A 26,541-nucleotide genomic window follows, 5' to 3' on the forward strand; every position below is an offset into this window, starting at 1 on the left:
CCTTGCTCGGTTTGAATAAAGAGTACGGTGAGCGGGCCATGAGTAGACAAGAACTATGTCAGTATGGAAGGAAAAAACACATCACCGGATATCAAGACTCCACAGGTCGGTGGAGCAAGTCAGATATAAGGAGCCACAGGTCGCAGATTGATGCCAACAGCGCAGCCAACTGGAGGGCTTCGCCGACAACAGCTCTCCCCGTTTAATTCTAGCCTTTGTGTAGTCAGTGTAAAATCAATTCATAATAAGGAGAGCTAGCGAACGTGTAGCCTACTTTGAAGAGGCAGCAAAAAGAACCCTTTCACAAATTCGCAGAGCGTTCCTCGTCTTCCTCGAGGCGCGCGACCGAACGTCCGCGACTCACTGTCCGTCCACGGCCGGGCCCTGGCGCCGGCGCCGCGGGAAAAAGACCCAAAAAAAAGACTGTGAATAGACGTGTGAATTGTCAACAAATGTGTCCAAATAAGACGCTGCCAGGAGAGAGACAGGGACTCAAACACTCAGCCAGCTGGCGAGTCTGAGGGAAAAAAGAAGAAAAAAAAAGAAGGAATAAATACATACAAAAAAAAAAGACCATGTGCACCCTTATTTCAACACTGCCACTCAACCCCGACCGTGTTCCCGAGAACCTCTCCTATGGTCAATCAAAGCTCTGCTCAACCACAGAGGGTGTATGGGTAACACCACCGCCTCCGCCCCCCTGCTGTGCCGCTATCCGCTAACCCTTGACGGGAGGCCATCAACAGTTATCCCTTTGGGGTGAGGCCGCCCCCCCCCCCCCCCCCGCCAGCATTTCAACTGCTGAGTGACCATCATGCTTTCCTGTTCCTATTTAAGCTGTCGGCGGCGCCGCCGTGGCCAAACTGGCCCAGATGGATTCGTCGGCGCATTTGCATACGGAGATTGATGAGGGGGAGCTCGGCGGACTGAGAGGTACACGCCGAAGCCTTTTGTCGGCGGGCCGTGCGTACACGGCGCTTCTCTCCCCCACCCGCCGTAGCGGCGTCCGCAAACAGGAGGATTAAATGACCGGATTCATTTGCAGTCGTCTTGAGCGCACGTCGGAACGGAACGCGTTCCAAGTGGATTTGTTAAACCATTACGCCCCGGGACTAATTATGCACACCGGTTGATTCTTGTAGCTTGGGGGGTCCCTCTTCAAAACACAGGAGGGTGGCCGCTGATATCCCTTGATCATTTTCAGATATTAACCCCTTTATGCCAGAAGCAGCAAAATCCCCCCCAAAATAGGGATTCATGAGATTCCATGCAAAATACTCATATTCATCAAATGTGCTTTCTCCAATGTCATAAAGGAGGTTATTCTATTCTATTATTCTGTACACATGTGATATTTCATCAGTTGATCCACATCAAGTACGACATGTACAGTACAAATGTGATATTTCATCACCTTCTCCACATCAGCTACTACATGTACACGTGATATTTCATCACCTGCTCCACATCAGCTACTACATGTACAAATGTGATATTTCATCACCTGCTCCACATCAGGTACTACATATACAAATGTGATATTTCATCACCTGATCCATATCAGGTACTACATGTACAAATGTGATATTTCATCACCTGCTCCACATCAGGTACTACATGTACAAATGTGATATTTCATAACCTGATCCACATCAGGTACTACATGTACAAATGTGATATTTCATCACCTGCTCCACATCAGGTACTACATATACAAATGTGATATTTCATCACCTGCTCCACATCAGGTACTACATATACAAATGTGATATTTCATCACCTGATCCATATCAGCGACTACATGTACAAATGTGATATTTCATCACCTGATCCACATCAGGTACTACATGTACAAATGTGATATTTCATCACCTGATCCACATCAGGTACTACATGTACAAATGTGATATTTCATCACCTGATCCACTTCAGGTACTACATGTACAAATGTGATATTTCATCACCTGCTCCACATCAGGTGCCACAATCTATTTCATTGTATTGATTATTAACCACATTACGCTCGTTGTTAGCTATCATGCTCATTGCTAGTTTTCCCTCACACACACGTTCCCCCTTGATGACTTGTACGGAGTTGATCAGACAGAGAGGCCCTGTGGGATTGACGTGGAAAGATGTAGAACCATATGTTCGGCTCCCAAGACCACGTTCAGAGGCTGAAATTACACTTCTCCCACCTCCTAATGATGCGGATGATGTTGATTCATATCTCCAGATGTTGTCTTTCTTCTAAACACTGGGGTTTTGCAATGAAATTATGCTAGAAGACAATTTCATGCAACTTCACCTCATAAAATACACAAGAGGCGCACATGCACAATGCAAGACCTCTCCTATTTTTCACCCTCTCTTGTTCATTGTTACAAACCTCCCTCAGATGTAGTCTAGGGGTGGGAGGGAGGAAATGCAACAGAGCCTATATGCTCACACCGCTGGTAGAGGTAACCTAGCTACAAGTGGGGTGCTCAAATACTACCACACTGAACAAAACTGTTCCTTTTAAAAGAAAAGGATTTTATTTGCATGGTGCTCAGGTGACAATTATTTACAATATTCTGGAATATACTAACAAATAGACAAGACAGGGGGAAAATATACATAACCAAATACACAGTAGTACAAAAGAAAACTAACCGGAACAGGACCAACAGACTCCTTTGTCTCAGCTTACCCCTCTGCCTTAAGACACACCCTGCGATATAGTGCAATACATTCTCTTCTCTTCAGTGTACAACATACAATGGTTTAAGTCAATGGAGAGCGAAAGGGAAACGAGAAGACAAACAAGACAGGGGCTGCGTTCCGAATCACATACTACCCTACTATATAGTATGCTAAAACAGGATGTAGTATGTCCCAATACATAGTATGCCACATGCAGTATGGCAAAAATACCAGGATGTCCTACTACATCCGGTCGTATTTTGCAGTATGCAAGCCAGCAGGCTTTTCTGGCTATTCTGACCCACAATCCTGTGCGCAGCGGAAATGTGCGTCACACGTGCGAGTCGTGACAGCTGTGGACGAATGTCATGGACAAATTTCAAGGCGCAATGTCATGACAAGCTAGTATGTCCCAATTGGATGCCTACTGCTTGTGAAGTACGTACTTTCTAAGGGCAGCTGTAGTAGGTACTGGTAGTAAGTAGTAGAAGTATGCGATTCGGAACGCAGCCAGGGAGAAGGAAGGGGAGGAGAATCTCTCCTCTCTCTCTCTCTGCTCGTCTTTCCTATCTTACTCTCATCCCCCCTCTCTCTCTGCTCTCTTCTTTCCTATCTTACTCTCATCCCCCCTCTCTCTCTCTGCTTGTATTTCCTAGCTTACTCTCATCCCTCCTCTCTCTCTCGTCTTTCCTATCTTACTCTCATCCCCCTCTCTCTCTCTCTGCTCGTCTTTCCTAGTTTACTCTCATCCCCCTCTCTCTCTCTCTGCTCGTCTTTCCTATCTTACTCTCATCCCCCTCTCTCTCTCTCTCTGCTCGTCTTTCCTATCTTACTCTCATCCCCCCTCTCTCTCTCTCTCTCTCCTCTTCTTTCCTATCTTACTCATCCCCCTCTCTCTCTCTCCTCTCTCCTTTCCTCTCTTACTCTCATCCCCCTCTCTCTCTCCTCTTTCCTATCTTATCCTCATCTCTCCTCTCTTCTTTCCTCCTCCTTCTTACCCTCGTCTCCTCTCCTTGTTCACTCCTCTCTCATCTCTCGTTCTTGTCCTCTTTCTTACTGTAGCTCGCCCCTCTCTCTTTAAAGAGCACCATGTAAACAAGGCAAGCAGATTTAAATAAAGAGAACCCTAAGGTTGGGTTTAAATGACACCTTGCGGAAGCAATTTTCTTTTGAATAAGGGTTTACCTGTTAGTCTTTTAAAACACTGACAAAATAGGATTCCTGAGGACACTGATAGAATTGCACTGTGTCATACAAGATTCAAGAGTCCTCACAGTGAAATGTTGCTGCCGGCGCCAAGATTATGCTCACTACAGATCAACTCCAATAAAATTACACAAGTACCACCATTTCTATACAGTATACAGATACAGATAAGATAGATTCCAGTCTGGATGGATTATGTACATGATAAATGGATATGAATAAATAATTGTTTTGGGGAGGGGGGGGGGGGGGGGGGGGTAGGGTTAGGGTCCTTTATGATTTGATTTGAATTATTTTGCATAAATCTATTTTTTGGCATTTTGCTGTTTTGGGCATGAAGGGGTTAATATCTGCAAATGCTCAAGGCATATCACCGGGCACCCTCCTGTGTTTTGAAGAGGGACCCCCAAACTACAAGAACCAGCAGAGAAAACAACTTTACCGTTCAAAACCAAATCGACTTTTAGTAGTAAAAGACATGGTTTAATTAATGATGGTTCTAGTCAGCGTCTTTGCTTTTGGAACTACCAGAACATATGGCAAAGTATTAAGGACTTCAGGGCCATGCACCGTCACCCTCGTCACAGGAAGAGCGCTCCTGTTCTTATGAGCAGACGGCCATAATATTTTCACTCAGAACCCTCCTTCACTGAAAAGGCGGCTCTTGAGACAACTAAGGCTAAGGAAGCCCTTGGCAACGTGAATAGAGTTCAATCTCTTTCGGCTCTGAACTTTACTCATTATGCTTAATTATCATGGTCTACTAATGCTCAGAGTCCATTAGACCAGCTCGCAGCGCTGCGCCAGAGCGCCAAGGAGATGATAATGGGTGTACGTTGATAATCTCAGCTCAGAGTAACGCCGACGCCCACTCTGTACAGCCCTGGACTATGGAAGAACTTATGCCTAATGTGAGGTTATTTGATCAGACGTTGCAATGCAAAAACACTGCAGCCTAGTCAGAGAAACCTCATCTCAGGGGACCTGCTGTCAAACATCTCCTCAATGCTTAGAAGCTCCATTTCTAGACTCTGGTCATTTAGGTCCACAACCCCTCTAGGGTTCATATACAGCTACAGCAGAACTACCAAAGCTAAAAGCTCAAGTAAATCCCATAGATTAGGTCTCGCTCTTGGGCACATTGTTTCCATTTGGCCTGTAGAGAGACCCATGGAGACCCACAAGTGGTCACCCATAGGGTTAACCTTTGAACCTTTGACCACAGGTGCCTTGATTTTACATCTCAAGTGTTGGCGTCCTCCTATTGGCTAGGATATGCTATTTCAGGGTGTCAAACCCTACTGATCTTTATTGCCTATTAGCCCTGAAGAAGGTCCTGTGTTGACCGAAACATGTTGACTTTTTTAGAATTTTTAGAAGCCATGATTTATTAAAGGCTTTTTAATATTTAATATCCTTTTCCCTCGTTTTTTCACTTTTTTAGGTGCCTGGATTTATCCTCGTCTGTTTGGTAACCTAGTTCCCTTTGTCCAAGAGCACCCAACCAAATATGATCATTACTGGCCTATGATTAGAGCCATCCAGTGAATTTGCTCTTATCTTAGGTTGATTCATTGATTGATTTTATTTATTTTTAAGACAGGGACAAGGTACAGTAGGCATTTACCCTATAGAATAGGGAGAGATGCACTGTACAAGATTATAGCTAAACAGCCAATTTCAGCAAATAAATATACAGTCTTAAAATAGTGGGGCAAATAGTACACAGTAGGAGAGTTACATACATAGAAGGAATACAAAAAAGTTATGTAGCAGAGATTTCACTCATCCCTATACCCACATCCCAACCTCCCCAGACACTTAAAAAACTAACCCTAAGTACAGCCCCCATACATATGTGCCACACACACACACACACACACACACACACACACACACACACACACACACACACACACACACACACACACACACACACACACACTTGACTACAGGTGCAACTACAGGTCTACTACTAGGTCTCTCTCTAGTTTGTGTGTGTCGTCACTGTGGAGGGGATATCGAATACTCTCTCTGGATACTCTGAATGGCAAAGCCTACTGATTCCAAGTGCTGTTTTAAAATCATATTACACTGGCTTGAGGCAAAATACATTCATGTTTCAACGCTAGGCCTGATGTTTGGTCTAGAAGACGTTGTTCTGAGCAATGGTGATTGGGCCTGCAAGGAGTTTCACTTAATGGAATATCACATCACACCTTTAAAACAGCCCTTTCTGTCCTAGCTTAAAGAATCATCAGAGTAAACATAGCGAGAGTGGTTTTAATAGCCACTGTGTGCCCCCGGTAAGTGTAAGTAGACATGACAGTGTGGGAAAATGAGGAGTAATTGGAAATAAAACTTGGGCCAGAGCCATCGCAATGATCCTGAGTGGCGGCGATTCGAGTCGCTGGGCAGCGCAGAGGGATGGAGTCGACGGGGCTGTCTCTCCGTGTGAAATAGGCCCCCTCGCCAATCAATACGTCGAACTTTAACACGGCTTCACTGATATTTTATTTTACAAAAGTTAAAAGTTTCAAGCCGAAGGGAGGACTTTTCAGACAGGACTGAGAGATCCAAAAAGCAACGAGGACTCGGGGCTAATGTTGTCTCTTTATTTCCTCATCTGTCAACTTTTAAATCCGCAGATGCCGGAGAAAAGGACTGGCATTTGTCATTCGGCCACCAGAGTCTCCTGCTCACTCCAGGGCTCCATTACAGCAGAGCTGAAACATCCCCCAGCTGGAACCTGGCCATGTGAAGTGCTGTACTCCAATGAGCTCTTTGCTAGATTGTCCTCTTAAAAAACCTGGACAACCTAACTAAATTGTTAGCTTATATACAAATGGAGTCTGTATCCCTATCAAATCTCTGGGTGTATACCACTTACTCTGGGTGTAAACCACTTACTCTGGGTGTAAACCACTTACGCTGGGTGTAAACCACTTACTCTGGGTGTAAACCACTTACGCTGGGTGTAAACCACTTACTCTGGGTGTAAACCACTTACGCTGGGTGTAAACCACTTACTCTGGGTGTATACAGTACCCCTTACTCTGGGTATAAACCACTTACTCCGGGTTTATACCACTTACTCTGGGTGTATACCACTTAATCCGGGTGTATACCACTTACTCTGGGTGTACTCTGGGACTGTGGCCCAATAGCTAGCTTCAAGAAGATGTAGCCAAGTAGCTTTTAAAAAAGAACAAAGTCTGGCTTCAGTCCTCAGGCGTCCACACCGAGTCTTCCTGCCCCCGGCGCCCAATCAGCATAGAGAAGCTGCCGTAACTCTGCGCTTACGGCCAATCAGCATAGAGAAGCGCTTATTTCCACACTGCTGCATGTTGGGCTTGCACTGTGCAACTACAAGGAAGGAAAATTGGGAAATGGGTATTTTATCTTCCATCCATTCATGATCGTCCAAATGAGAGGAGACGGAGATGGAGCAGAGAGACAGGGAGAGACAGAGAGACAGAGAGAGAGAGAGAGAGAGAGAGAGGAGATAATGAGAGAGGCAGAGAGAGGAGAGAACGAGAGAGAAGAGAGAGGCAGAGAGAGGAGAGAGAGAGAGGAGAGACAGAGAGAGGAGAGACAGAGAGAGGAGAGAGAGAGGAGAGAGAGAAGAGAGGAGAAAGAGAAGAGAGAGGGGAGAGAGAGAGGAGAGAGAGAGAGAGGAGAGAGAGAAGAGAGAGGAGAAACAGAGAGAAGAGAGAGAGAGAGAGAGGAGAGAGTGCTGGCATGACAGGTGATGTTCAGATGAGTGACTGATGTGAAATATACAGAGTTACAGTACGTGGGAGAAGGAGAGGCAGAGAGGATCATTAAGGACACTGAGCAAGTGTACAGAACCCATTTACTGATTCTTGGTGCAGGAAAGTGAGAAGCGAGGTAAAGGCCATGGAATATGCCGGTGTTTCTCCACAGTCTGTATTAGCAGGGCCAAGGCAACTCTGCCCCATCTCTCTGCCCAAAAGGTATCCATCTCTCACTTTGTCTCCGAAAACAAGAATGACCTTCTGTTCAAGACAATGTACGTATGACCCACTTAAGCACGCCAAGGTTTCAATTTTTAAACGGTTCGGGGAGGCCCAATCCTTGAGGGATCGCTGTGAATTAGTGACGCTGAGAGATGATAACTTCATTTGAAAAGCACCGCAAGGTGTGCTCATAAACGGAATCATGAAATGAAAGTGTCAGGCGCTACCTCCGCGCATCCGTCACGGAACTCAATCAATGGCCGCCGACTCCATATTTCAAACGGTGTCGCACACTGTTTATACCGAAGTCGAGGCGAAGTAATGCACTTTTTTTTTTTATAAGAATGAATTATAATTGGAGCCCCCGGGCAGGCTATCAGTGGACGAGGAGGCGCTCGCGACCAGGTTGGGACTTGAATAAAAGACCCATCTTCTTGTAAAATCAGGTTATTGACGGAAGCCTTGTTGATAGGCTGGCTGAAATGCCCTCAGAGTGAAATGGGGACCAGTGGGGTTTTCTCCTATGAGCCAGGGTAGGCCTGGCATGCCCTAAATAAACCCCAATCAAATTTGAATTTAGTGCCTTCAATTTTTTGACTGTTTTTGACTTAACTGCGTGATGTATTCCGCTATATCGCTTCATTCTCCTCCGATTATGGTATTGTTGTCATAATGTTTTCATAGAATGGATCTGTAGTGTGTGTGTGTGTGTGTGTGTGCGTGTGTGTTTCCCTGTGGGGGTGTAATTTCTAAGTGCAATGCACAGTTTTGCAGTGCCCTAATTTAGCCTACTGTAGTTTTCCTGTATGTTTATTTATTAATTTCTTACATAAAATGCCACTGCTCAAGGAACCTTCCGGCGTGTATAGAAACCTTCCGTCAGGGCGTGCATTGAAGGCGCACCGTAAAAAAAAAAAAACACGCCCACGTCGGGACGGCGTCACACCTGGTACCAGGACCCACCGGGCACGGCTGTCCCAACCAGGAAGACGGCGAAGAAGACAACTGCATTCAAAGGTGGTCCCTGCCCACGGAGCGGAGCGTGCCCGTCTCGGTACGAAGCGTTCACATTTGGCGCCAAACACCCTCACGTTCCCTCCCCGCCGAGTGCTCAGCTGGTTTCGTTCCCGCCTTTTGACCGTCCGTTTCGTCTGAGCGTCGCCTTTCGCCTTCTCCACCCCTAGAACTGACCCCAACATTAAGCTTTCAGCTTTCCCACCTCAAGTATTAAAAGTTCCAAAGTAGGTTAAATGTACCTCCGCTGCTCACTGAGGTGGAATAATAGATGGGTTCAGAGTAAGAGAGAATACAACATCTGTGACTCTGAAGGTACAGATTTTGGGGTCTTGATCTCGTGCCACAATCCCACAATCCTCACGGCTGAAGTCAACGTCTCCCTCGAGCCGAGCGCTGATGCACTGCCAGTCTAATAGCAGAGCTCTGGGGCTCCCTGCTCTCCGAGACCCACTGTCTTCCGGTGATAGAGACACATAATTAGTAGGTGCCTCGCTGGAGTCGTGTCAAGAGGCAGACGTCTTACCTAGAGAGGCCCTTCTTTATACAAGTGATTCACGCCAAACGCTGCTCGTCTCATAACGGGGTGAAGTAGCAGCGTGAAAGTTAGTCTTTCAAATTACATGAAACGTGTTGGCATGGTTCAGGGCTGGCCTCTGTTGTGGTCACGGCTGGCCTCTGTTGTGGTCATGGTTCAGGGCTGGCCTCTGTTGTGGTCATGGTTCAGGGATGGCCTCTGCTGTAGTCATGGTTCAGGGATGGCCTCTGCTGTGGTCATGGTTCACGGCTGGCCTCTGTTGTGGTCATGGTTCACGGCTGGCCTCTGTTGTGGTCATGGTTCACGGCTGGCCTCTGTTGTGGTCACGGCTGGCCTCTGCTGTTGTCATGGTTCAGGGCTGGCCTCTGCTGTGGTCATGGTTCGGGGCTGGCCTCTGCTGTGGTCATGGTTCGGGGCTGGCCTCTGTTGTGGTCATGGTTCAGGGCTGGCCTCTGCTGTGGTCATGGTTCGGGGCTGGCCTCTGTTGTGGTCATGGTTCAGGGCTGGCCTCTGCTGTGGTCATGGTTCAGGGCTGGCCTCTGCTGTGGTCATGGTTCAGGGCTGGCCTCTGTTGTAGTCATGGTTCAGGGCTGGCCTCTGCTGTGGTCATGGTTCAGGGCTGGCCTCTGCTGTGGTCATGGTTCAGGGCTGGCCTCTGTTGTGGTCATGGTTCAGGGCTGGCCTCTGTTGTGGTCATGGTTCAGGGCTGGCCTCTGCTGTGGTCATGGTTCGGGGCTGGCCTCTGCTGTGGTCATGGTTCAGGGCTGGCCTCTGTTGTGGTCATGGTTCAGGGCTGGCCTCTGCTGTGGTCATGGTTCGGGGCTGGCCTCTGTTGTGGTCATGGTTCAGGGATGGCCTCTGCTGTGGTCATGGTTCAGGGCTGGCCTCTGCTGTGGTCATGGCTGGGGGTTGGCCTGCCTCTGCTGTCATCATGGCTCGAGGCTGGCCTCTGCTGTCGTTGAGGCTCGGGGCTGGCCTCCCTCTGCTGTGCGTCAGGCCTAACAACATCCACTACCCATAATGCTATTCTCCAATATCACACGGCCACTTGCGCATCATTGCGTACTTAAATGCAGGAAAGGATGAACAGTATTGAATGTGTCTCTCTTGACAGTCAAGATATTGTAGACGGGCATCTTTGTGCAATTTCGTACCGAGCCATGAAAACGGCATGATATGGGTATTTGGTGTTGTTTTATTTCGTATCTTGAAGCATCACTGAATCATGAAAATGGGGAGAACAACTGCCACACCTCAACGATTTACTATTGTAGAGTTTTTGAAAATCATTTTGTGTGATATTTCTCATACATTGAAGTGGATTATTGGGTTGACATTAAATCAATAGAAAGCAATTTTGCGTATATTTCTTTTAACAGATGGCAGTACTATGGAGTTGGAGGCAGGAATATATTGTGACCCACTTACAGTTATAACTGGTTTTAATACTGATATCGGAGATATGATAATGTTCATAGTCAGAGGCCAATGACTATTGTATACTGTACAGTATGCCTAGCAGGTATACTTACATACTAGGGAGTGCACTCATTGAAAAGTAGAAAGTCATGTAATATTGGGCCACTTCCCAAATCCATTTGTAGACACCTTCTTTCAACACACAGGATTAAAGTGTCACCCGATATATGAATATGGGGCAATCCTCTCATGAATGTCTCTTTATGACATGTTTCAAAGACAGCATCATGTTGAAAATGAATCTGATACTCATATTTCCTTTGGCTCTACATATCAACGTGCCTCTCTCTGGTGCGTTTTTCACTTGCATGTGGGTGTGCTATTTTTAACAGCTTTCACAGCTTCAAAGAATTTACAGCTACAATATCAGCATTTCCATCACTTTTGCCTAAAATGATTTTGTTTTGTTTTGTCGTTATTAGTGCTATTTCTGATCCAAACATCCGATTCCATGAATTATACAGCATATTTGATAACATAGTACAGTAGGTTGTCTGAGCCAACAATATACATTATTCAACAGGGGTGGTATTGCCGACGGTACTGTATAATTGTATGTGATTTGCACAGTATATATAACCCCCCATCACACCATCAACTCAGACTTTATAAATAATCGGTCGGTACACCATAAAACCTTAAAACTGATCTGCATTAAGAACCAAATTACAGCGCGCATCATCATCACATCGCTGTCAGATGAAAACCACTTATCTCAAAAGAACATTCCAATTTCTCTTTTGAACATAAAATCACACGATGAGCTGTTTAGAACACATTTAATTGGTCCCAGGGCCGGGAGGTGTTCGGAGGTTGTAAAGGGTAGTCCCAGATTTCAATTAAATGAAGATGGAAAAAAATCTCCAAAATGGAGATAAGTGGTTTAGATCTGACAGCGACGGTAGTTAAAGACGGGCATCATCACTGTATCATTCACAGTAGATGGTAGTTACAATTTTGACACATCAGCCAAAGCACTATGTAATTGCAATAGAGTTGATATTTTACATTAACTTCAATCTTGCTAGCGATATATCACATAACAGGATTATCTGTGAATGTAAAATCAACTCGAGGACATGCTGACCTACCTACATTAAATGCCATGAATATGGTTATAAGTGGTACACTGGACCATCAGATCCAAATTGATTAAAAGCTATGGACCATCTGCCACCTTTTGACGCCTGCACAAAGAGATTGATGATGTTTATCGTGCGTCTGCACAGCTGCAGAGGTGACTGCAGAGTGTGTTCATAGCTGGCCTCGAAATCGATATGTGTGAGACGGACAAGTCAAAAGTGATGGAGGGATGATTTCAGTCCTGTGTTTTCCTCCTTGGTGTTTTTGGTCTGGGATTGAAGCATCTTGTACCGGGCACATCCATCCCCTGTGTGGAAATGGGTTTGAGACAAAACCAATAAGCTGGCTGGAAATGGACTTGGCCGAATTGTGTACGCATCCGTACGGCTAACTCATCAGCAGCTGTGACGCGATGGTAGGAAACATCCATCCACTTGGATTTGGACCTGGGCGCGCCGGTCCCATCTGGCTACGGATACCCATTTTCAAAATAAAAGGATGTCACATTCCCAATTGGGAAATAATGCTGCACTATGCATGTGTTCTCACAATAAGACAATACATGAACAAGAAGCAATCTGTCTGGAGTGTCTGTCTCGAGTGTTCCGGGGGCATTGATCCAGCGTGCGCAATATTCCGTTTCTTCAAACAGATGGGGCTTTGGCTTGTATAGTTAAGTTGGGACACTGTTTCTATATCCTTCCATATTGTGCGAGAACGTAACAGATGATTCACTTTCCGTCGTTGATAATATGATATTATCATACACATTGCATACTGTACTAACCGGTTAGATTTACCTACATATTCACACAGCTGAGTTCCCTAGCGTCATGATCCTCCCTGCTTTCAGGGGCTCGTGACTTTGGTTGTCTGAACCCCCTGTGAGTCCTGCTCCTTGTGTTTGCTGTGTATATACACCCCCTCTGGTTCCTCTCCAGCCCCTCTAGTCCGTCCTAGTCCACTCTAGTCCCTCTCCAGCCCCTCTAGTACCCCTCCCCGCCCCTCTAGTCCACTCTAGTCCCTCTCCAGCCCCTCTAGTACCCCTCCCAGCCCCTCTAGTCCACTCTAGTCCCTCTCCAGCCCCTCTAGTACCCCATCCCCGCCCCTCTATTCCACTCTAGTCCCTCTCCATCCCCTCTAGACCGTCCTAGTCCCCTCTAGTTCCTCTCCAGTCTCTCTAGTCCGTCCTAGTCCACTCTAGTCCCTCTCCATCCCCTCTAGTACCCCTCCCAGCCCCTCTAGTCCATCCTAGTCCACTCTAGTCCCTCTCCATCCCCTCTAGTACCCCTCCCAGCCCCTCTAGTCCATCCTAGTCCACTCTAGTCCCTCTCCATCCCCTCTAGTACCCCTCCCAGCCCCTCTAGTCCACTCTAGTACCCCTCCCAGCCCCTCTAGTCCATCCTAGTCCACTCTAGTCCCTCTCCAGCCCCTCTAGTACCCCTCCCCGCCCCTCTAGTCCCTCTCCATCCCCTCTAGTACCCCTCCCAGCCCCTCTAGTCCACTCTAGTCCCTCTCCATCCCCTCTAGTACCCCTCCCAGCCACTCTAGTCCACTCTAGTCCCTCCTAGTCCACTCTAGTCCCTCTCCAGGACCTCTAGTCCCTCCTAGTCCACTCTAGTCCCTCTCGAGCCCCTCTAGTCCCTTCTAGTCCACTCTAGTCCCTCTCCAGTACCTCTTGTCCCTCCTAGTCCACTCTAGTCCCTCCTAGTCTACTCTAGTCCCTCCTAGTCCACTCGTCCCTCTCCAGCCCCTCTAGTCCCTCCTAGTCCACTCTAGTCCCTCTCCAGCCCCTCTAGTCTCTCCTAGTCCCTCAATCAATCAATCAAAGCTTTATTTATATAGCGCATTTCATACCCAGAGGCAACACAATGCGCTTTACAGAGAACAGTCCCTCTCCAGTCCGTCTAGTTCCCCCCCCCTCAGCTCTGGTCCCAATCCCCCAATTTCAGCCCTTGTCCTAGCTCCCCCCACCCCCCCCTAGCTCCTGTTCTCTCCTGCTCCTGCTCCGGTCCCTCCCCCCCCTGGTGTGTCACTGCGCCCTGCTCCCTAGACACTCCCTTGTCTTGTCCCCTGATGAGTTGCACCTGTGTCCCGTTATGTTTAGCTCCCCACCTGCACCTCGTCTCCATCATTAGTTCCCTTTATATTCTGCCCTTCTTCCTTTGTTCTGTTATCAGATCCTTGTTTGTCTCGTTGTGTGTACCCCCGTTTACTCCTCGTGTACCTTGGAATTATCGGATTAAACCCCAGTGAACTTGCTCCACCTGCATCCCTCTGCGTCTGGGTTAAACCTCGCTTACTACAAGCACCAACCATGACAGATAAGAGGAACTTGGCTGGGCGTTACACCTAAGTTTTGTGCCAGTATCGCTAGTTAAGTCTGTCAAGCTATACATGGGTTTCAAATGTAGTCCTAGACCTGCCATGTTGGGGACCAACACAGGTGTTTCAAATGAATGAATTAGTTCTACTGTATAGGATTCTATGCAGGAGAGCCAATCAGATCATTTGAAACACCTGTGTTGGTCCCCAATATGGCAGGTCTAGGACTACATTTGAAACCCATGAATACATTTGAGGATGCACACAGTATAAAATAAAGTCTCTCACACTACCACGTCATGGATCTGTCTCTGTACTTCACCGAATAGGCTATATGCACAACTCCAGTACTTCCTGAAATTGGACATGCTTCTCTATTTCCTGTCCTACACTATTGGATGAAGTGATTAATCAGGTGTGCCTGCCTGCAGCACAACGATCAGGCACACCTGAATAATCATTTCATCCAATAGTGTAGGACAGGAAATGGAGAAGCATGTCTAATTTCAGGAAGTACTGGAGTTGTGCATATAACCCATCGCCAGTCGGTAAATTAACTATGCGTGCCGCACGGCGGTCCCAGCCGGCTCGGTATGAAGCGACGGCGGGGAAGGCGAGGCGAGCAGCGAGCGCTCCGCGCTCGTTTCCTGTAAACCCTGCTCGTTTCGGACGCGGAGCGCCGCGAAGCTCGTTGTTTGGGAATCTTGAGGTGAATCCGATCCTCGCCGCGGCTTTCATGTAACCGTTCTGCGTTAATAATTAATGTCTCGGCGCTGAAGCCGAGAGAAGCCTGGGGAGTCTGAGTGCTGACGACAGAGAAACCAAGACGAGTATCGACCGCGGGGGTTATCTGCGCCCCCCATCTCGGATGGGCATCTTCAAGGATTTCGATACGCATCACTCTCTAAGAAACCTTGGAGGCCTGTGAGCGGGCGAAGCGGTGACCTTTCCCCACTTTAGACGAGTGCAGTCTGAAGTCAATCGCGAAGATAATAAATGTGGTTTTGTAGTTCTCCTCGCCCCCCCCCCCCCCCCCCCGATGTCTCTCACGCTGTCACAGAGGGCGTGGGAAGTAGGATAAGACCCCTTCAGTTATGAGTCCAAATGAGCACTTCAACATTCATTTACAAAGGGCTGTGCAGCATCAAGTGAGGAAACTTCAAAGTGCAATTTTCAAATAAGTGGGTATAGCTCTAGACCTACAGAGAGCATGCTTTCTCCTGAATATTTATTTGTTAAGAATAATAGCTTTTTTTGACTCTCCGTGGTTAAATTGTGGCACAGACGGTCACGTCTCTTCTCTGTCCTGGCCCCGCAGTGGTGGAATGAACTGCCCACTGACATCAGGACAGGAGTCACAGCCCATCTTTCACCACAGACTCAAAACGCCTCTTCAAAAAGTACTACCAGGATCCTCCCTCTCAAGCACCTATTAGATTCATATCATGCTACTCTTTCACTTTGGCTTCAGCACTAGATTATGCTCTTAGACACTTGTTTAGAAAGGAGATGCACTTGTGAGTTCTGGTGAGTAATAGTACACTGACTACCTACGTTAAATGCAATTAAAGTCGCTTTGGATAAAAGTGTAAATGACTAATGTAATTAGTCAACATTTATAAAGACTGGATGTAAATAAAGCTAATGGTGATAACACATATCACACATGTACCTCATCAGCACAACACCTTACGAGGTATAGTTAATGACATGGTGTTAGCTGAAACACATGTGGAGTATAAGGTTTGTAAGACACTGGTTTAAAGGTTGTGTCCTTGAAACGAGTGTCACAACACTGCCAAAAGTGGTTCTGAGAGGTGCGCTGGTATTGTAATGCCTCACTGCACATGAGACAAGGGTATGGATTTGGAGCAGGGTGGGATAATTCAGAAAAGTTCTAAGTGCACCGGTAAGACAGTCCGGTGTTGGGGTCTATGAAGGTGCCATCGTCTGTCCTTGCTCGGGAGCTAATTTTATCAGATGTAACCGCCACGGTCTGAAAGCATTCTATTATTTGCAGGACAAATGTGCCACCCCTAAGGCAGACAAATGAGTGGGATGCACTCTACTGAGAACAACACCATTGACCTCTGACCCCCACGCCCATAGATTCTCCTCCAATACAGGCCCCCTATCCGAGGGGGCACAAACACAGCCCGCCCAATGATTAATTAAACCGCTATCAGTGCCTGTTCAGGTATTAATCTATCGAGGGCACCTTCCCATAGCCTTTCGTGTGTCAGCAAATTATCACATTATTTATCGCTGTTCCTTCCTAAAATGAGACTCTTATCTTTTATTCATAGCTTCCTACGTTCCACCAAAAGGTCTGAGACTGCAGTGTCGAAAAAAAAAAAGTAAGAAATATTTCAAGCACAAAATATGTTCTTTTTTCTCTCCCTTTGTCGTGTCTTCCCTCCAAGTTTTTAGGATTTGGGTTCTGTGCAGACAGGACCGTCATCTGGAGAAGAAGAGCTCTGTCACTAGGCTGTTGATGTAGAGAGATCACACTCGTGGGAAGGCTCTGGCAATCCCTCATGCTGACAAGTAGGGGGCAGGGGGTGGCCCCTTAAAAGTACATCATCCTGGCTGTTTGGGGGGGGGGGGGCGGGGGGGGGGGGGGGGGGGGGACCTTGAGTTGTACTGATAAGAAGTTGTTCCATCTTTGTTCTTTCTCACTTTCCGCAAAAGTGGGAAACTATGGTGTTGTTTTCACATAGTTCTCACACGTTGGAAGGATTTAACCGCTGGGAAATGAGAGAATTACTTGGGACTCCTTTAGGGAAGCGAGTAACGTAATTGCAGTGTCCTTGTCCATATGACACGGTGGCTTTCCATACCAATTATCCTCCATTCAGGGCTTTCCTCACACAGAAAAATGAGAAAATTAAACAGATGGGCTTAACTGGAATTCATCTCGCCTCGGTTGCCATTGTTATGACTCCGCGAAGAGAAACCCCTTGCTAATTGAACCTTGATGGACACCGTACCTCCGACCTCGGCGGAAGGTCGCATCACGCCGGTGCTCGATAGCGGTAGATTGAATACGGAGTCGGAGGGGTCGCTGTAAACAGCGCGCCTTTTTCGAGCTCTCATTATTTCCGATGCTAGGTGAGGGACGTTCGGCGGCCGAGGGAGCAAAGTGAGCGCGACACAAAGCCATATCCATATGTTACGGTTTACGTGTTGCTCCAGCGCATGGCTCTGCAGTGTGGGCTGTGTTGTTAGGTTGCACGACGCAGCGTTCGCCGCAGTTTAATCACTGCCAGTCCTCCCGTACAAATATCCAACTGCGGTTCGAAGGGGGGAGAGGAGCACAATACTGTCTGAGGTAAGTGGAACAATGTGTCATAATTACGCAACACTCCCAAGCAACACAGGCTTTAAAAAAACCATGTGCTCGTTTTTGTTTTATCTTCAAAGGAGCGCAAATGTAGAATAATGAAATTGAAGTTCACTTTAATTTCAGCCAATCTCTCCAGGAGCCGGGAGTCTCATTAACGGCAGAGGGGATGGGGGGCTGTTTTTTGGAGATGAAAAGGCAGGTTAAAAGAAAGACCGGCTTAGCTTTGTATACACATTTGTTTCTGTTGCTAGTCCAAGACGTCCGTTTTTATTTATTAATTTCTGTTCAGACGTTCAACTGATGTTTTTTTTCCCCCGACTCAGAGGATGACATGACAGATGGAAATTGCTAATTACTACTTTCTTTGGCAGCTCCTTGGTGCTGGATTTCAAAAGTCTTTTCAAAACTGCCTACAGTGCTGTATGGTAACGCACATGCATGCATGCGCGCACGCACACACACACACACACACACGATTAAAACACAGATAAACAATTAATATCTACGTCTACTAAACATTTGAAATTGTAAAGGGCAATACAGATGCCATAATGACAAGATATCCTGCAAAGCATTTAGTTAATAGGGCTAAATCATATCATTCACAAAAATGACAAATCAACAGCCCCCCGTGTCTCTCAACAGCACACGCCAGCTCCTCTGGTAGATACTACCAGCATTGTTGTTAAATGCCTATTGTTGGAAATGTCAAGAATAAAAAGCAGACAGCTTGGGCTCACTGGGAAATCCCTATCCACACATTGTCTGTATACAAACTCGTCTTGAATATTACATCCAATTTGGCATCGGCCAATGGGATGGTGAGATTATTCCTGTGTGTGTCCCGCTCTCTGGCCACTCCGACAAGAAGAAGTGATCCAGCCTTCAGCTTGGGAAAATCTCCCACAATTCATTTGGTTTGAAGGTCCACAGATGGCTTTTCAGCAAGGGACCAATCACAACAGCCCATCCGCAGACGTGCAACGCTCCAAACGGGATGACAAAGCCATTCAACACTGTTGATAGGACCCTACATGCCCTCGCATTATCTTCAGAAACCTATACACTCACATCAACGTATGGAAATAGTGCTTCATGGAAGGCCATAGGATATAATGGGCATTTCTATCAAATTCAATACAATGTATTTGCAAATATGAGCAGCTTGTATGCAGAAAAACAGAGTAAAATACAATAACATACAAGCAAATACACCAATGAGCTAGAATGTGGAATAAAATCTATTTAAAAAAAAAAAGTTGATAACCTCAAAAATCTGTGTGATGAAAAATCAAGTGTTTCTGTGAAATAAGAATGGATGTAGGCTGGTCCTAGCTCAACTAGATTTCCCTGCTGCCACTGCTCGTTATTTACATATCTAGCGTGGGTGGCATATATCACTTCCTAAGTCTTGGACTTAGGTATACAAACACTGAATAACATAGTATACAAACACTTATAGTTTAAAGGAATGATCGCGTTGGTACTTTAGTTGGATTTTTCACGCTAAAAGTATGTAGAAAGGTGAAGATGTTCTCCAAATCATAGCAGTGTTGGGAGAATAAGGCGATGCAATTCATTTAAAACGACGGCTGCAGTCCCTTGCTTCTCTAATGTGGGTTGAAATCCTTCCCAGATAATTGACTTCCACAGTCATTTTAATCCATATTAATGAGCCACGCCGGCTGATAGACTTGGACAGATTCCTTTCCTGTCTTTTCTCCAGTCAGGGAAAATTGGTTGAAATAATTTGGCCTTAATAGTAATGCCAGTAATGTGATTCCTATCAAACATATGACTCCTATCAAACATGTGATACCTATCAAATGTGATTCCTATCAAACGTGATTCCTATCAAACGTGATTCCTATCAAACATGTGACTTCTATCAAAGATGTGATTCCTATCAAATGTGATTCCTATCAAACATGTGATTCCTATCAAACATGTGACTTCTATCAAAGATGTGATTCCTATCAAATGTGATTCCTATCAAACATGTGATTCCTATCAAACATGTGATTCCTATCAAATGTGATTCCTATCAAACGTGATTCTTATCAAACATGATTCCTATCAAACATGTGATTCCTATCAAACATGTGATTCCTATCAAATGTGATTCCTATCAAACGTGATTCTTATCAAACATGATTCCTATCAAACATGTGATTCCTATCAAACATGTGTTTCTTATCAAACATGTGATTCTTAATCTATTAAGAAAATAAAAAAAATTAATTATGTAAACCATGTAGTTTCACATACTGCCTATTGAACAAAAACATGTAATGTGATTTACTATATAATTATATAGAAATGCTTATAGTAGTAAGATTAGGAGCCACTGTCATAACTGGTAGTATGGTTTAGCAACTTAGGTTATTACATAAGTGAACCATGTCAGGGAGGGGGGGGGGTTAAGACCAGCTATAGGTGGATGAGGCAGAAGGGCACCTGAAGGTTGTTACTAAAACCAGTCCTATATTCAAGTCCCCATTGCCCTAGAGACCGTACCCTCTTCCCCACACTCTGTTTCACCATTTATTACATAGCAGTTCCTTCGTTACTACCATGTTTTTACTACAGGTATGACTAGTTAAATAGGAAGTAAATCCAACTTAACGTGACATCTTAAAGGGACACTTCACTCTTTTTTGTTTTTCAGTCCACCATGCATGTGGTAAAAATATCAATATTTGCATTCACATATACATTTTAGTCATTTAGCGGACACTTTTTTTCAAAATCAATTTACATCAAAGCAGAGTACATTAGTCAAGAGTAAGTGAACTGTGGGCTACATCCCAGCCATGACCAGTAAGGCCTCTATTCGGTGGGTAAGAACTTGATAGTTATAACTGAACTGCAACCCAAAACAACCAAATTAAGTTCAAATTAGCACACAGAATAATCACACTTTTCCAATGGCTACCTATCAAATTCATAACCATTCTAATCTAATCTCAATAATCATATGTTTTAAGGCAATCCAATATGCTGTTGGATCAAGCATGCGAGTCCCATAAGATCCATAGTGTCAGAGCAACATGGCGTTTACATATCAGGATATGTTATTAAGCAGAACACAAACACTGCTCTCAAGCATAAGAGTTTAGAGTATTTACTGAATGTCTATCGGTTGACTTCCAACAGCCTTCGTTGTCCTTTGAGCAGTTTGTACCTCTTTCAGTTACATTAGGCGCAATAGGTATTTGGGTCTCCCTCATCCCTGAGTCCAAGTTAAGCTCAGCTACACTGTCCCAGAATCCTCTGCTGTGTTCCTCCTTTAAACGAAGGGCTTTGTTCTGTAATGGGGCCGGCAGGGACAGATCCAGAGCGCGAGAGGCGTGAGAATTAGGGATGATCTGTGTGGTCACAGGAGCCTAATACTTTGTGTTGACAGATGGTTGGAGACGACTAATTTATGAAATGAGGAACATTTCAAGTGGAACAAGTGGAGAGCCAAGCACGGACAATTTGGAGCATCACTGCAATGCCCACCAGTAGCAGATCTGGTCAGCTCCCGTAGTGATGAACAAACATGAGTCCCCCCCCCCCATCATGAACAAGCATGAGTCCCCCCCCCCATGATGAACGAGCATGAGTCCCCCCCCCCATGATGAACAAACATGAGTCCCCCCCCCATGATGAACAAACATGAGTCCCCCCCCCATGATGAACAAACATGAGTCCCCCCCCCATGATGAACAAGCCTGAGTCCCCCCCCCCCCTATGATGAACGAGCATGAGTCCCCCCCCCATGATGAACGAGCCTGAGTCCCCCCCCCATGATGAACAAACATGAGTCCCCCCCCCATGATGAACAAACATGAGTCCCCCCCCCATGATGAACAAACCTGAGTCCCCCCCCCCATGAAGAACAAGCCTGAGTCCCCCCCCATGATGAAAAAACCTGAGTCCCCCCCCATGAAAAACAAGCATGAGTCCCCCCCCCATGATGAACAAGCCTGAGTCCCCCCCCCCCATGATGAACAAGCCTGAGTCCCCCCCCCGCCCATGATGAACAAGCATGAGTCCCCCCCCCCCCCATGATGAACAAGCCTGAGTCCCCCCCCCCCATGATGAACAAACCTGAGTCCCCCCCCCCCCATGATGAACAAACCTGAGTCCCCCCCCCCCATGATGAACAAGCCTGAGCCCCCCCCCCCCATGATGAACAAGCATGAGTCCCCCCCCCCCTCATGATGAACAAGCCTGAGCCCCCCCCCCCCATGATGAACAAGCATGAGTCCCCCCCCCCCTCATGATGAACAAGCCTGAGTTCCCCCCCCCCATGATGAACAAGCCTGAGTCCCCCCCCATGATGAACAAACCTGAGTCCCCCCCCCCCCATGATGAACAAGCATGAGTCCCCCCCCATGATGAACAAACCTGAGTCCCCCCCCCCCCATGAAGAACAAGCCTGAGTCCCCCCCCATGATGAAAAAACCTGAGTCCCCCCCCATGAAGAACAAGCATGAGTCCCCCCCCCCCATGATGAACAAGCCTGAGTCCCCCCCCCGCCCATGATGAACAAGCCTGAGTCCCCCCCCCGCCCATGATGAACAAGCATGAGTCCCCCCCCCCCCCATGATGAACAAGCCTGAGTCCCCCCCCCCCATGATGAACAAACCTGAGTCCCCCCCCCCCCATGATGAACAAACCTGAGTCCCCCCCCCCCATGATGAACAAGCCTGAGCCCCCCCCCCCCATGATGAACAAGCATGAGTCCCCCCCCCCCTCATGATGAACAAGCCTGAGCCCCCCCCCCCCATGATGAACAAGCATGAGTCCCCCCCCCCCTCATGATGAACAAGCCTGAGTTCCCCCCCCCCATGATGAACAAGCCTGAGTCCCCCCCCATGATGAACAAACCTGAGTCCCCCCCCCCCCATGATGAACAAGCATGAGTCCCCCCCCATGATGAACAAACCTGAGTCCCCCCCCCCCCATGAAGAACAAGCCTGAGTCCCCCCCCATGATGAAAAAACCTGAGTCCCCCCCCATGAAGAACAAGCATGAGTCCCCCCCCCCCATGATGAACAAGCCTGAGTCCCCCCCCCGCCCATGATGAACAAGCATGAGTCCCCCCCCCCCCCATGATGAACAAGCCTGAGTCCCCCCCCCATGATGAACAAGCCTGAGTCCCCCCCCCCCATGATGAACAAGCCTGAGTCCCCCCCCCATGATGAACGAGCCTGAGTCCCGTCCCCCATGATGAACGAGCATGAGTCCCCCCCCCCCCCCCATGATGAACCAGCCTGAGTCCCCCCCCCCCCATGATGAACAAACCTGAGTCCCCCCCCCCCATGATGAACGAGCATGAGTCCCCCCCCCCCATGATGAACAAACCTGAGTCCCCCCCCCATAATGAACGAGCATGAGTCCCCCCCCCATGATGAACGAGCATGAGTCCCCCCCCATAATGAACGAGCATGAGTCCCCCCCCATAATGAACGAGCATGAGTCCCCCCCCATAATGAACGAGCATGAGTCCCCCCCCATGATGAACCAGCCTGAGCCCCTCCCCCCCATGATGAACAAGCATGAGTCCCCCCCCATAATGAACGAGCATGAGTCCCCCCCCCCCCCCCATGATGAACAAGCCTGATTATTACCAACCTTTCATTTCCGTTCTAGGAAGGTGTTCCTTGTCGATGTTCTAGCAGACGTTCCCAGAGACGTTCCCAGACTCTTAAGCCCCCCTCACAGCAAAGTTTCTCTCTGGGATTAAGAGCTGTTCTTAGAACGTATTTGTCCAAGTGCTCTTTCTGGTTTAGGGAAGCAACGCTCAAGTGTTAAGATAGAAAAAGAGTTTTAAAAACCCTCCCCATGGGTACCTCCATCACCCCCACAAAGAGATGCAAAAACCCTCCCCATGGGTACCTCCATCACCCCCACAAAGATCACCTCTTCAAAGAGCTCCAACCTATTTACTCATTTCACCTTCTCCAAAGTCATCCGGTTTAAAGAACTAACACACTCATATGGTGTGTCCTTTATTTGTTATAAATGTGCACAGTGTGACACACATGAATACAACAAATGGAAGTATAAAAAATAATGTTTATGAATCCAGCATGGGATAATTGACACCATGGGGAGCGAGATAGAGAGAGAGAAATGGCTGTATATTTGTAGTCTGTGGTCTATGACTCACACTATATCAAATACATGAATGTTCCTGGTACCATCATATTCAAATCACAATCTGTATTCTCAAAAGGTAACCAGACACTCGGAGAATGATTTGTCATCTAATTTTAGGAGCCTTCATAAGAAGTTTCTCTGCAATTTCCAGATACCTTCATTATGTACAATACGTGTTTATGTTCGATGACGTTATTTCTGTTACAGTATGTGAAGCACGAGGCAAATGTGCTTTAGAATACTGTACTAAAAACAGACAAATTCATTTGTGAGACTAGATGGTCTTTGAATAGATGTAACTACTGGAACTTGCACATACCATAATGTGCCCGGCATGCTTCATGTCCTTGCTACCAAGTGAAATTTGTAGAAAGTGATTTAGTTTGCTAAATAGCCTAAGAGATGTGTGTTGTAATTATATTCCACATAGCCGGCAGTACTGGTAAAACACATTTATGCTAGAAATAAAGGTGGAATAACTCAGATGAATAGCTAGGATATAAACGATGGATTGCTCAGGAATGAGCTACAGTAATTGCAGTCGAAAATAATCATCCGATTTGTCTCCACAATTGTAATTACTCGTACTTGTGTAGAAACATTAAGATTACACTCAAATTGGCATACCGACCGAAATGTGCCGATAATCATTTCTTTGGTGTGTCACCATTTCAATTTTCTCTTTTATCAAAGAGGCCTTGTAAATTCAAGAGATTCGAGATCTGTTTATTCACCATGTACATGTTTTACATATACTAGGAATGTGAATAGGGTAACAGAACAGGGGGCAGGACAGGACAGTGCAAAGACACTGACGCTGAATGAGACACTGACATACTAATCAATCATCAAAATATGTGTACAGTGTGTTGCATGTGCAAATAAATACAGGGGATTGGCAGTGGATCTAGCGAGCCGCCTCCCACACCTTATCTGTGGCTTAACATAACTGCTGGCCACAGCAGTCATCTCAAGGCTGGCCACCCCAGTCATCATCTGCTGTGTTCAGGCGAGCCTTTTATCTATTTACAAGCTACCAGCCGACTGTAACAGAACAACGATGAAGAAAAGATGTCTGAAATGCCCAAAGCCCATGTGATAAACGTGGCTGCTGATGTGAAAAGAATATTGAATGCCTGGTAATTGGCCAGAAGTGATGGTCCACAGCCCCCGAGATGAAACATTCTGATTCACTGTCATAAAGAACAATGCGATCGACAATCAATAATGTATGGTGCGGCGTGTTCGGCAGGAGGGAATGTGATAGACAATGGAGCCACAGTAACAGGGAGAAGGACACGGTGGCAAATCCGATATGATATGTAAAGTGATGTCATTCTGCTATGGACTTACAAATACTGACACAAAACAAAATGCTCACTGTAAACTTGTTTTAACTTCTCATGCACAATACCTTGGGTTGCATCTCCAACCACGGTTAGAACTAGTTATCAACATGTTAAACAAAATATGTGATCGATTTCTAATTGAGCAGTGAGAATGAAAGACTGTAGTGCTTCTTTGGAATAAATCTGGTGGTCTTTTCAAGAGATCACTAGAAATGTCAAATCCTCTTAAATTTGAGGTGTGTGATTATTCTAGAAAAGTCTTGTATCTGTGGATCATACACTTCTGTAAGTAGATAACACTGGTTTATTACACATACTCAAAACATTGATTTCAGAATCAGCTTTATTGCCAGGTAGGTTTTTTACACATACTAGGAATGTGTCCTGGTCAGTTGGTGGATAATACTGATGGACAGTAGGGGTGTGCTGATTGGCTCGGCAAGTGACCGGAATGGACCGATTTCCAGCTGATTGGCCAAGATAGCCGACCGGCCGATCCATCTCATATATCTGATTCAGTATTGGAAATTGATTTTTTTTTATTTGGGCTATAAACGTTATATTGCACCTTTTATCCCTCCCGTTTCTAACTTGCAATAAGATTTCCTCTAATTATAAGCAGAGACGGTCTCTCCCTGCTCAGCGGTGCTTGTCTCTCTCACACACACGAGCATGTGGAGAGACTGATCTGAGTGGAGAGAATGACCGGTTGGTTGCCTACTAATACTACTACTATGTTGTTTGATGTAGTTTAGAGTAGGTAACGCCAGGTAATTTACCTGATTTGCCTATGGAACAATACCTCACAAATGCAAATGTTTGGGAGGATTTAGCCCATTGGCACACGTTACTTAAATAGTAGTAAAGGGAAAATGCATGTTTAGCCCTTTTTTAAGGTTACTTATGATAATATACAATGGTTCAGATCAAAACGTTGACAAAACTAGCCCTTTTGAAAAAGTCTGACAATTGCTCTACCACCGTTTTGGTCATACAATGGATGTGGGTGGGCACTGTGAAAAATCATTCAAAAAACATGTTAAACTCTCAATTTCAAAGACAAGAAACTCACCGAGGTGTTAGTTGGCGTTCTGACATATAATTCGCCATAAAGTAAGATTCTAGTTAATCTGGAAAGGCTTTTTAAAATATTTAGCATAGAACTATTTAGTTGCAGCACATACGTGTAAACTTCCGCAAACTAGGTAGCCTAGCAACATAAACAATAACAATAGCTACCGTAAGTAGTTCCGCTTCCTGAATCCCCTCTGCGGATTGATCTACACATCTACAACGGTCGCTTCAAAGTCAATGGATTTCATAAAATGATCAATAAAACCCTACAGGATTCATACTTTGCGGCGAATTTGTTGTCAGAACACC

General features: G+C 46.2%; 1 protein-coding gene across 1 annotated transcript in view; it reads right to left on the reverse strand.

Annotated features, from left to right (window-relative positions):
- Nucleotides 1-26,541, reverse strand: part of opcml (opioid binding protein/cell adhesion molecule-like) — a gene marked incomplete at its 3' end in the record, with an annotated part of 256,652 nt that overhangs the window by 115,322 nt on the left and 114,789 nt on the right. The window lies entirely within an intron of this gene.

Source organism: Borostomias antarcticus (genome assembly GCF_949987555.1).
Source record: "Borostomias antarcticus genome assembly, chromosome: 1".
NCBI classification, from domain to species: domain Eukaryota; kingdom Metazoa; phylum Chordata; class Actinopteri; order Stomiiformes; family Stomiidae; genus Borostomias; species Borostomias antarcticus.